The sequence below is a fragment of the Callorhinchus milii genome, unplaced genomic scaffold (assembly GCF_018977255.1).
Source record: "Callorhinchus milii isolate IMCB2004 unplaced genomic scaffold, IMCB_Cmil_1.0 Scaffold5, whole genome shotgun sequence".
Lineage (NCBI taxonomy): Eukaryota > Metazoa > Chordata > Chondrichthyes > Chimaeriformes > Callorhinchidae > Callorhinchus > Callorhinchus milii.
Window position 1 is genome coordinate 32,003,997 of NW_024704746.1, and position 13,025 is coordinate 32,017,021.

At 40.1% G+C, this 13,025-nt stretch overlaps 1 protein-coding gene across 1 annotated transcript in view; it reads right to left on the bottom strand.

The window, feature by feature from the left end:
• The window catches only part of syt1a (synaptotagmin Ia), a 212,991-nt gene extending 200,194 nt beyond the window's left edge, over positions 1 to 12,797 (bottom strand). The window contains exon 1 of the mRNA XM_007895357.2: positions 12,500 to 12,797. The gene's annotated coding sequence lies outside the window, so the exon portion shown is untranslated. The remainder of the gene's footprint in view (positions 1 to 12,499) is intronic.
• Between the last annotated feature and the right edge of the window lie 228 nt (positions 12,798 to 13,025).

Genomic DNA, 13,025 nt, shown 5'->3' on the forward strand with positions numbered 1-13,025 from the left:
AAAGGAATCAAATATTGGTCTCCATGGGTTAAAACAGTCTCAGCCTATCAAGCTAGTCCTCACCACAGTTACATATTCTAAAAATGCTTCATACGTTAAGTACAGTTCTATACTTTGGTATAGGAACTGAGTTATTGCAATTCTAGATTTATTTCAAAATTTAAGTGCTCCAAGAATATGTTTTATTTGAGCCACATCACATGATTCTCCAGAGACCAGTAAGGTCAAGGTCATACTATAATGCTAAAAGTGGTATCACATACACGGAGATGAATAGTTTGATGGATTGTCATTTTAGCTTCAGTGTATAAAATAATGAGAAATTTTGTGACATTGTACCTTAATCGAAGTGCACACAATATCTGGGATTAAAATACAGGATAAAATCTGATATTGTGGATTACTATTTAACCTCAATCAATGTGCCATTTTAAAATGCTCTTGAGTAGAAGTGGTTGAATTCAATACAGATTACTATGTGGTTACTTTCCTGATTATTCAATGGCATATCCCACATATAAAAACATGTGCTCAAAGTATTTTTAGCCTATCAAAGTGCGCTAAGAATGCAACTTCCTCAAGAAGAAGAAAGGGATTCAGTTTTGTTTTATCAAAATACCTCAATTTATTTTTGTCATTTTAATTTTAAATAACACTGAACTGTCATTTTGCTTAAGAGCAGTTTAGCTACACATTACAAAATTGGAAACAATATGGGACAGTCCAACTTCCTGATTTCAGAAAAATGGTGGCATTGCACCCAGGCCACTGAGTACAATCCTTCACAGATTTTTGAAGGCTCAAGCTAAATTATTTCACAAGCACCTTAAAAAGCTAACTCTAGGCTTTCTGTCCTTGACTAGTTCAGGTCTTACCCTTCACACCGCCTACACTTTGTCGCGGCAAACGGTTTCTCCTCCAGCCCCCACACTGTCTCGTGCGGTATTCCTCAGGGCTCTGTCCTCGGTCCCCTCCTCTTCACCCTCTACATGCTCCCCCTTGGTGACGTCATCCGCAAACATGTGGTAAATTTCCACATGTATGCGGATGACACCCAACTCTACCTCTCTGCCTCCACCCTAAACTTCAGGACTACTGGCGTCCTGACCGACTGCCTGTCCGACATCAAGTCCTGGACGAGGGCCAACTTTCTCCAACTCAACGTCAGCAAGACCAAGACCCTCCTAATTGGCTCGCGCCAGCGCCTCCACACCTCAGGCGCTGGCAGTATCAGCCTCCACGGCTGCACATTCAACTTCACTAAGCCAGTCAGGAACATGGGTGTCTTGTTTGACCCTGAACTATGCTTTCTCCCCACATCCGCGCCATGACCGGCACTGCCTACCAGCACCTCCGCAACATTGCCAGACTCCGCCACTGCCTCACCCCTCAGGCTGCCGAAACCCTCACCCGCACATTTGGCACCTCAAGGCTTGATTACGGGAACTCCCTCCTCATCGGCCTTCCCAACTCTTCCCTTCACAAACTGCAGATCATCCAAAACTCTGCAGCTCGTGTACTCTCACGCACCAGGCTCCGTGATCCCATCACTCCCACCCTCGCCCGACTCCACTGGTTCCCCATCCCCAAGAGGATCGAGTTCAAAATCCTCGTCCTCACCTTTAAGGCCATTGATGGCCTTGCACCCCTTCTCCTCTCTGACCTGCTGACTCCCTACCAACCTGCTCCCTCGCATCCTTCAAGGTCGTTTTCGAGACCCTTGTCTTCGACCATGCCTTTGGTCTCCCTTCCACCTCTCTGCCTTCCCTCACCCCTACACCATCCCTCCCCCATGCTTGGGTCCCGACAGCTGACTGTTCAGAGCTTTGGGACGTCCTCCCGACGTGAAAGGCGCTCTATAAATGTAATTTTGTTGCTGTTATGGCATTTAACTCAGTCACAAGCTGGAGGACTCTAAGTCCAGAAGGAGGCCATTGGGCCCATCATGTCTGTGCTGGTTCTTCGAAAAGAGCTATCCAAATCAACCTCACTCCCCCACTCTCTCTCCATAACCCTGTAAACCTGATACCCCAAATAGTTATCTACCTCTCTCTTAAAAGTTATTATCGAATTGGTTTCCACCACCCTTTCAGACATAAATTCCATAAAATTGTCATTCCACAAAAATATAGAGTAACAGACTCGAATCAACCACATCCCTCCTTGAACCTGCACACCTAAAGTTCCAAACACTGATTTTGTAAGGAGGAGGAAGGATCTGTAAATAGATATTGATAGGACAACTTAAAGTGAAAGAAATCCCCCGAGACGACTGCAAACAATAGCTATTAGGCTGTCCTTCAACTAGGTGAAAAATGAAAAGCAATTTGAAAAAGAACCAGCTACCTTTACTATTCTTTTATGCCCAAAACAATTTGCTTTATGCACTTTCAGAACAGTCAACATTTTATCGAAAGAACTTTCAGCGTGGAATGAAACAATATTGTCAACTTGGAGCAGTGAAATTAGTGGTTGGCAAAAGCACTCTGAATAATCATATCGAAAGCAACAGTGTGTGATAGACTCAAGAAATGGGTAAAATGCAATGTAGAAAAAGCACTTTTACCACGAAAATGATAAGAAAGAATCTGGGAGCAAGGGACTAAATGTCTAATAAATTTCTTGAGTTCCTTCAACACGTTAAAAGGGAATTGTATTCCAATATCCTTTAGTCAGGAGGACAGGGAAATCTAGCCTGCACATTCTACACGGTTACACACCATAGAGCCATGTAGAATCAGACAGCAGGAGGTGAGTGCCACGCTGACACTGTTTATTTTTTCATCCGACTGGTTCCTATTGTGGTGAAACACCTGGTTGTCACATAATAGCCAAGCCAAGAGCTGACAACATTCAACCAACTGGGATATGTGAGCTCGATATGTGACAGGCAGTCCCTGATACGCAAACACATAGCTGCTTGGTTGGAAGCAAATTTATCACTCGACACAGTCAGATAACCTGGTTAGTTACAGCAAGAGTGTAGCAAATTCATCCCTCCCCCATTACTGTGTAGAGACTGTTGCTGGTGTGATCTCACTCAGCTGACCAGCAGGTTATGAGTTGCAAAATGGGGTAATGTAAATACACTGATGAGGAAGTTTCTTCCTTTAATCCTTTCCCTTGTTTACCCCTGAGTTACTCTTTCTTACACTTACTTTTTCTTTTTCCTCAAATGCAGAGGCTATTTTGCTTCCTCTGTATTATTCCTTCTCCCTCTCCGATTAGTACCTACTTCAAAGGACTGTCTTCATCCAAATATAATGTGAATAATAGGTTAGTGTCATGATTGAAAACAAATAGTGTTTTGGGTTCAGTCTTTGTCTGGCTGATACAACCAAAAATAGTAAAGATCAATTGAAATCAATTGTATATAGTTTAAAGATAAGTATAATAATAATTATAACACTAATCCTTATATTTGATATACTGGCTTTCATGTTGGGAGGACATCTCAAAGTGGTTCAGATGATATTCGACAAAGTCTAGTGACTGCATATTTTGTGTCGAACACAAAACTCAGTTGAGAAAGAAAATATTACACGAATTTCAATTGACAACTATATACCGTACGACCTTTTTGTCAGACGCTGAAGTGCAGATCTTTAGAAGCTTGGAAAATAAGGTTACCGGGGTGTTTTATGTAACAATTCCCTTTTTCTCATTGCAGCCTCCTGGTACTGACTGCTTTCTCAAATAATGTCAGAAATACACTAAGCAAATGGATATGGTTGCCATGGTGTGATAGAATGGTTCACACTTTGTAGTAAAGAGAGCGACCCTCAGTGTTCTCTTCATCACACTCCACTGATTTATTAACTAGTAGAAACACACAATAGTACTTCGGACTGAAGCTTCATTGTTTATTTAAGAAAGACATGAAATGCTACACTAAACAGAATTTCTTCACTTGTACCAGATTCATCAAAACTGACTTACTTTATACAGTGTGAGCTGGATCTCATCTCTTCCCTGTGAGACTTCTGTTATATAATCAGGCCTTTCCTGTGTCAACCAAACTCCATCTTCTTATGGTCAGAGTTATTTAGAGAGTGTTGTCAGCCTGGCCCTGACTTACACTATTGATAAACAGTGTTTGGTGTTATATTTATGTGTGAAACTACAGTGTGGGTGTTTATGACTTGATTTGGGATTTCAGATTCACCATTACATTTGGCCATTCTCTCTGCATGGAAACACCCATAATCTTATATTACAATACGAGCAAACCTTCAAATCCTGTTTCATAATTAAAAATACAAAACTCGGCAAAGTTAAGACTCATGAGCACATCCTTGACTTTCCCTCAATGTTTCAGACCTTGGTAGTTTTAAAGGAAGCGATGGTATATATATTGAGAATCAGGAGAGGAGTTTCCAGGGCACAGTTGATGCCCCAGTAAGGATGGATATACAACAACAACAAAATTACATTTACAGAGAGCCTTTCACATCGGGAGGATGTCAGGAGGATATCTAATAATAATGATAATCCTTGCATTTGATATAGCACTGTATCACGTCTTCTCGACATCTCAAAGCACTTCACAGAATATACTGTACAATGAATTGGCTGTTTTAAGTAGTTATTTAGTTGATGTTCAGTTTTCATCACCATAAGTCCTTTTATGCTTTTCAAATATGAATATCAGAGAAAATACTTTCCGACGTCAAGCAAAGCACCTCGCTGAAGCAAAGATGAAAAGCAACTCAAAAAATTCATTTTCCACCCAATTTCTTATGATCCTGTGGGAGACTCAGATTGAGAATTCAAATAAGGGCACACAACTAAAATTAATTAACTGCTTTCATTATCCTTTGAAGCGAGAATCCACAGAACAATGACATCTGACTTTTTTTTCAATTTACTTACACTTTAAGTGAGGTGACCCAGTGAGTGCATTTGCCTTTCAATAAGCTGCAGCGAACATTGGGTTCACTGAGATTTCAACTAGGTTTAGGAGAGGAGAAGATGAAGATAAATATTTGGAGTGAAAGTTATTAGTAGCTGTTATTGTGCACCTCCTAACGTACACTCTGGGATGCCCAAGCCTTGGCTCTTGCCAACCAGCGCCTAATGCTCGAGAATTTCCAAGTGTATGTGGGATGCATGGAATTCTCAGTTTGGTTTGGATACTCTTAAACATAGCGGTGTGTTTCTGCACGTGTCAGACACTTGGCTGACCAAAAAAAAACACACAAATCAATTTACGGGAATACTCACACCTCAGTGTGAATCCAATTGTGCACAGGTACAAAGCTGTGTGAAAAGATATGAAGTATCTATAGTAATCTATGCATAAAAATGAATCTATTGCTGGAGTGTGAAGGAAAGATTCTTGCACAAATTTTTTTGCAATGTCGACACAGAAAAGGAGAGAAAATTAAGAGAAAGTAAACAAAGTAATGGGAGACTCAGAGAGAGAGAGAGTGAGAGATAAAGGTAGACTCAGAAAAAGAGGCAGAGTAAAAGAGGGGAAGGGGCAGAGAGAGACAGATAGAGAGAGAGAAAGGTTGGAACTGTATGGTACAATAGCGAATAGAAATATTCTTTAATTAGTGCTGTAGCCAATTTATATTTTGCGTGATGTCCAATTATCTGCATTTTGTTTGCTTATTCACAATGGGGCAGGTCCTAATTACTGTGTATAATTGGCTCTTTACTGTATCAATAATTATTAATCACAAAGCAATTGACTCATTAATATCTGTCTTGTTTGGAGTTTTTTTTAATGTTCCAAAATAAATCCCAATTTTCACTAAATTAGAAAATCTGACGCAGAGATTTTGTGTCAAATCTCCCCTCCCCCTCCAACCCCCCTGCCACCCTCCCCACCCGCCCATTTTCATCTGTCTTTTAATTAAAAATAGAAAAATAAAAAAATAGGCTTCGAAGAAGTTAAATAAACGTATTTAATGGTCCTTGGAAAGAGAGCGAAGTCAAGCTAGTGTCCTGGGAGGCATCTGCAAAATGTTGCAAAATGTGTACAGTGGACATGACTCATTTGCTACTATAATTAAATGAGGTAATTAAAGAGTCTTTTTGGGTTTTTAAGCAGTATTGTACAAAATGCCATATGAATGGGCACAAAACATGGCACACACAGATAATAAAAGTAACAATATTAAAGGTGTGCGGGTGGGTCGTTAACCAGGGGACATAGATTCAAGATAATTGGCCAAAGAAGCAGAGAGGGAGATGAGGAGAATTTTATATATATATATATATATGCACAAATTTGTTCCGGTCTGGAATGCACTGCCTGAAAGGATGGTGGGAAAAGATTCAGTAACAACTTTCAAAAAGGAATTGAATCGGTACTTGGAAAAGAAAAACTTGCAAGGAAATGGGAAGAGAGCGGGGGAGTGGGATTGATTGGGTAGTTCTTCCAAAGAGCTGGCACAGCCACAATGGACCAAATGGCCTCCTTCAGTGCTGTAATATTCTATGATTCTATATGACTATATGATTCAAGGGCAGGGATTGTTGTGTTGAGAAATTGAATATTTGCAGCATCAATTGTTCCCAATCTGGATGTGTAACAGATCGCATTTTACTTTCTGTTGAAAATACAGCTTAATCCAAACTTCAGAAGAGCATCCATTCGAGTATCAGGTAATATTTTCATTTCCCACTCCAGCTGTCCCTGTCATCTCTGAGTGAAGTTGCCAAATTAATGCTAAATAATAGACAATGCTTTCTCCACCACTCTCTCTCTCTCTCTTGCACCCACTCGTCACAATCAGCACCTTCATATTCATCGGATATGTGGAGATGAACCATGAATCAGAGATTTAAACAAATACGTTCTAACTACCCCCTCTACACCAATCAGCCTGCAAACAACCCTGTAAATATGCAACTTAAACATTATTCATGCATTTAAAAGGCTAGTTATTGTCACATTTAACCTGAAACAAATTCTAGGTGCTTGTCTCTTCCCTGAAAGCTTCAGATGTTTAATAAGTGGTGAGTGTTAAAAATTGGTTGATTTTGGCGGTCCCACTTGAATTGTGCACCTTGTGGAATATTGAGAGTACTCCATGTCCCAATGTATCTACTGGGAGGTGGGGATCTGATAATGAGCAGTGGTGCAAGAAAAACAAAACAAATCTATGAGATATTGGATTTTAGAATTACGTGACAGTGGAAAATAGCCAGATGTTGATTTACACTGTTTTTCCTGCATGTCAAGCTTTACTGATTGCATCTGGTGAAACCTATTTATTCTATACAAGTTTTGAGTTCACAAGACAGCTAAAGTGCAACAACATAAGAAAACTGAAATCATGGTAGTGCAGGTGTGACACCCGAGCTGCACGACAATGGTTAGGGCCAAAGCCGCCTGTAACGCTGTTGGTCGTGTAGCCTGCAGACTGTGGCAATAAAGTTATCAGGTTGTGCTGCTTACAGGTAAAGCTTAAGATGGTATCCACTAACTAATACACCTGCAGACCGCAAGTCTGACACCAGGTGCAAGTGGCTTTGGGTCCCTTGTGACAAAGGTGGGGTGTGGGAGGGTAGCAGGCAAGAATTAAACGCTGGTTAGCAGTGATTACTAGGGTGCAATCTTCACCCCAGCAAATCTTGTAGTTGAGATTTTACTAATATTACAATTTTGAGCACAACGTTCCTAGAACAGGTTCACTCAACTTGATTTCTTAGGGGGCAGGGGGGTGGAGGTGGGAGGGCAGCCGAAGGCACGGTCGAAGAGGAAAGTCTTTAGACGGGACTTGAAAGAGGCAAGAGAGGCGGTGAGGTGGAGGGACTCCAGGATAGAGTGCCAGAGTGTGGGGGCAGAGATGCTGAATGCCAATGGTGACCACTGCTGAGAACGAGGGTTGCAGATTGTTACGGTGCTTCATTATGTCAGTCAATGTTTAGAGCATCTTGCATCAGCCTCGCACTGAAGTCTACTATCATTGATGGGCGTTGAGTTTTGTTATTCTCAGCAAGCTTGTCAGATGGTGTACCTTCCCAGGTCATGAGGGCTTCATTTCAGAGGAGGGCTAAACTGATATTCATCTTACTTTGGTACAGGTGCACCTCCCTAGTCATATGAAGAAGATAGATTGTCTAACCGTCTGTGTCACTAAAGAAGTCTCTGTGCTGGCAAGTGCCTCCTGCCAGGAGATTAAAGGGAGAGAAGGTAAGCGAAGCATAAGGATTCTTGCAAGATTAAAAAATAAATGAGCTTGAACAAGCAGAAGCAAACTTGAAATGAAGCCCGACAGTGAGAGTTTTATGGAGCTGTTCACTGAGAATATATATTTTGGTGCAGTTCAGGTGCAGTTTTATGGAGCTGTTCACTGAGGATATATATTTTGCCTACAAAATATACAGTCTGTCACTTTACAGAATATTCTATGAAACGCTTTGAGACATCTCGAAGACTTGATAAGGCGCTATATCAAATTCAAGGATTATTATAACACAGTGACACGATTTAAAATGGTGACTCAATTACCATGTGCTATAAAGAATATTTGATTATGATTCTTAGCGTGCTGAACTGCACACAGCTTTCTGTTTACATTTAATTGCATGTTGATATTAAACTCTTAAGAACACAAAGCAGATTTTTGTTCTCCAGAATCAGCAGCTGCCAGCACACATGTTCGATTTGACTGACCCAGCTACAAAGCCGTAAAAAGCTAGGGTTAAAGAAAAGATATAGACAGCCTATTAACAGATGCCCCTAGCACTCCATATTCTCATCCGAAGAGCTGTTAATAACATTGTACATCTGTTACACCTTCAGTAACAGAGTCTTGTATAATGTGTTCCACTTATCCGGCTTTATTGAACCTTGTTTCAGACAACAATTGTTCTCCTATTACATTTTACATGTATTTGAGTGCCACCAAACCAGAAATTCATAGTACTGTAGATGCTCTGATGTGCTGTTGACTTCGTGGTGTGATGCATTATGTTCTAATGCACCTACACACATAATGAAAGGGGAAAAAAATCAATACAAACATCTAGCTTGCCAGAATACAATTGCTGAAGCATTCTCATGTATTCATAATATTTCAGATCTGAACATAGTTAAAATCATTTTATATCAAACTGCCAAGCTTATACATATAGATGTATATGACACAGCGCTTGCATCCAAATGACAGGGCACACATTTGGTAGCAGCACTAAAACCAAACATAAATCAGTAATTTCCAAATGTTTGCTTTCGCATAAACAATATGTATGTATTTTCTTGTTCTGTTTTGAATTAAATTGGATATGATTTATTGCAGGCATCTGCTTTTTTCTCTATAATAGTACAGTAGATACAATCAGTTGGGATTTGAGATGCAAACTTTAATGCTATGATGGTTTGTCTATCCATCTACTTGTTCATGTGAAAGTAACATATGAATTAACTCAGGAAAGGTCCAATGGATTTTCACCACATGGTGAAACTTCCTATTGGAGTCCTGTAGCTCAGTGGTTAGAGCACTCGCTTTGCAAGTGAGAGACCTGAGTTCAATTCCAGGCAGAGGGCAAAACCTTGGGCAAGTTTCCTTACTCCACACAGAGCCTAATAATAATCCCTCCAAAACCAAAAACAATAATAAAATTGGTCATTTTCAATCTACGACTGTTTGTGGGACATTGCTGTGCACAATTGGCTGCCGCGTTCACCCACAAATATACAGTCAATTCACTTTACAGTGTGTTCTGTGAAGCGCTTTGGGACGTCCTCCCGACGTGAAAAGCGCTATATCAAATGCAAGGATTATTATTATTATTATTGGGTAAACATGGGAAACTGGCTTTGGTTGTAGGAAAGAAATATTTTGTTGTGAACAAAATATGCTCCTTCCATTTTGGTTTTCTAACAAAATCAAAATATTAGTTTTGCCCACAAAATAGTCAATTCACTTTACAGTTATTCTGTGAAGCGCTTTGAAACGTCTCAATGATGTGATGAGGCACTTTATCAAATACAAGGATTATTATTATTAGGGTACTTTAAATGTACAGTCATAATAGGATACGCATCACACCACACCAACACAGGAACTCTGCTTTCACTTCCAGGAACATTGGAGCTGTATTCCCACAGTACAACTTAATCTTTAAGATGCTATGTAATGCTAAGTTGCAAACATTGCATTTTCACTCCTCCCCATATGAAAGACAATGATTTCACTGCTGGTGGGTGGGCCTTCAGTCACTCTGCGCTCACCCTCTGGAACTCAATCCCACAGTCCGTCCGCCTCGCCCCCTCCCTTGCCTCCTTCAAGACCCGTCTCAAGACCCTCCTCTTCGACCGTCGCTTTGGTCAACCTTCTTCCCCCCTGCGCTCCACCCTTCCCACTCAATGACCCCCAGCTCGGCTCCGAAACACTGATTGTCCAGTGCCTGGGACGTCCTCCCTACGTGAAAGGCGCTATACGAATGTAATTGTGTTGTTTTTGTTGGTGTACGAAGAGATAAATTAAATCGTGTGGTGTACAGGGAATTTGCATTGATAAATGAAGATTCATAGGAATGATAACAACCGTCATCAATGTTATGTTTATTTCTTTTGAATTCTGCTGCTTTTGATACAACATTTACAAAAGATCTCATTTGGATTCGTTTCATAATGTAAAACATTGAATCTGTATTTTAAACAGTAGCTTTAAGTGGTTGCTGTATTATGTGTGGGTTGCGCCTTGGCAGGTGTGTGATACATTTACTTTGAGCTTTCCACCAAACTATAGTCCTTCATTCAGGAAATGGTTTTATTTAAATCGCATATACAATAAAGATCGCATTTAATTTATATCAGAGATTGCAGAGAACTAAAAGGTCTGCAGAATCATTTCTAAATTAAACATGCAGCGATACATGTATGATTCCAGCGCACTTTGAAATATTTGAGTTTTTTNCACAAATTGTGCGCGATTCAAACACATGGCTAACTTTAAACCTAACAAAGCATTCTCCGCTCAAGATTAAAGTTTAATTTATTGATATTTTGTTTCACCGCAGATTCTTTGAGCCAGTGTGCGCTTCAGAAAGTTACAGTTGTTATAATTGTAAACACATAATGGAAAACACTTCCTGGTAAAGTATTTTTCACATAAAAAGTTGATAAAGATCCAGTCTCAGATAAGTACAAGTTTAATGTAAAAAAAATCTGCATCAGTGTCAAAACTATTGTCCATTTTTGTCACTGAACCAGGAGAATAATTTTTCCATGTTATTTTTGTCTTTTATTTATGTTGCCCAAAAGCTTGTTTCGGGGATAATATACTTTCTAGGCTGACACTTGCTTTGTTATGTAGATGTGCCATGTTCAGAGATAAAGCTGAGGACAAAACAGCTCTTGGCTGCACGAGAGGATAATGGTATCTATAGTACAGCACTAAACCTCGTGTGTATATATATATATATATATGCGTGTGTGTATGTGTATATATATGGTAGCGAGATCCAGGAGTTGTCAATGAGAAAAATCATTGTACATGTTTTGGGCTTTTGCATTTGAAACCCACTTTGCTTCTGAAGAGTCGAAATAAATCAAGCTTTTTAAACTCTGTTTCTGCAAACACAAAATGGATATTAAGTAAGGCAACTGAAACCTAACATCTCCCTTGGCATTCAAGGAAAATGATTTATTCTGGGGGTAACATCTGTTTGTAGATTACAGCCAAATGCTTTGCTCATTTCTGGCAGCGCTTGGAATCCTTTCCAGTTACATTCACCCAGAGATTTCCTTCTCCAGCTTCCCATCTGACAGGAATCACTCATCTGAGTCTGATGAATAATTGTAAAAGGCAGTGTATATCACCGTTGATTTAATTACAAATTGTTGAAATTGCTATTAAGTCTATTTTAGATATACACATTTAATGTGTCTAACACAATAGAAGAGTGTTGCTGAATCCACATTTACTTATATTTAAGCCCCCAAAAAAACTTACACCCACAGAGTGTCTTTTAAAATGATGAGGTGCTTGACTGAGACTGGAAGGAAGCAATGCTGGAGGGTAATGCTATTGCAATTATTTCTTAATTGAACAGGTGCTGTAGCTTTAATACAGAATGGAAGACTCAATGTACAGCTAAAAGCAAAGCACAGTTAGGAAATTCTTTCCTGGCTTCACCAAGTCAACTGAAAGGTAAAATAAAACTCTCTGGAAAAAATAAAACAATGAACCAAAGCAGACTTCTGGATTTAGAGGCAACAATAGTTATTCTGATTATTGTTGCCTTATTTGTGTCACATTGGTTTCACCCACCTCAACTTTCCAAGCACACTGTCTCCAAACGTGAAACCCAAGTGTGCCTCAATCATTCTGGATGAATACTCAGGGAAATAGCTATCCCCTTCAGAGCAGCTTTCTGCACTTAATCTGTCCAGGAATCAAATCAGCGGAACTCACATTGCTGCATTTACCACTATTTGGAACGTGAGCATCAATTAACCACACAATAAGCTTCCTACAGCTGCACTTCAGCATTTCACAGAGGACACTGCGGAAACAGAACAACATTGTCTTACCTGAAATGATGTCTTTTTTTGGAGGCTGCCTTTATATCTTGCTTTGTCAGAAACAAAACTACAATACGGGGCACCTAGAAATGTGAGGCAACAGGAAAACAACGTTTGCTTCTATTGTTAGGCTTTTTAGGAGGTTTATATTGGGAACGAGTTCACTACTATTTAAAGCAAGTGGCTTTGTAGATGATGCCAGGGAGAGAGAGGCACTAGACTGTTTTACACAACACCGACATACTGCAGCTTCTTAGGGGACCTTCCAGTGAGAGGGCGCTGCATCACCAAGTCCTTGTGTTTGATTGGGCACAAAGAAGATGTTGCTTCGAATATGTAATTCAGCAGCAATAAACTGGGAGGACCTTTTCATCTTTTCATCATCCCGGCTCCACATTATGAGAGTTCCTACGAATCACAATCAAGGACGTCAAAAAAAAAAGGCTCTCAGCTCCCAGCAGAGACACTCCCAGTTTGCAGGTTACACATGTGAACCGAGAATACTGTGACATGATTTCCCCAGGGACCTCATACC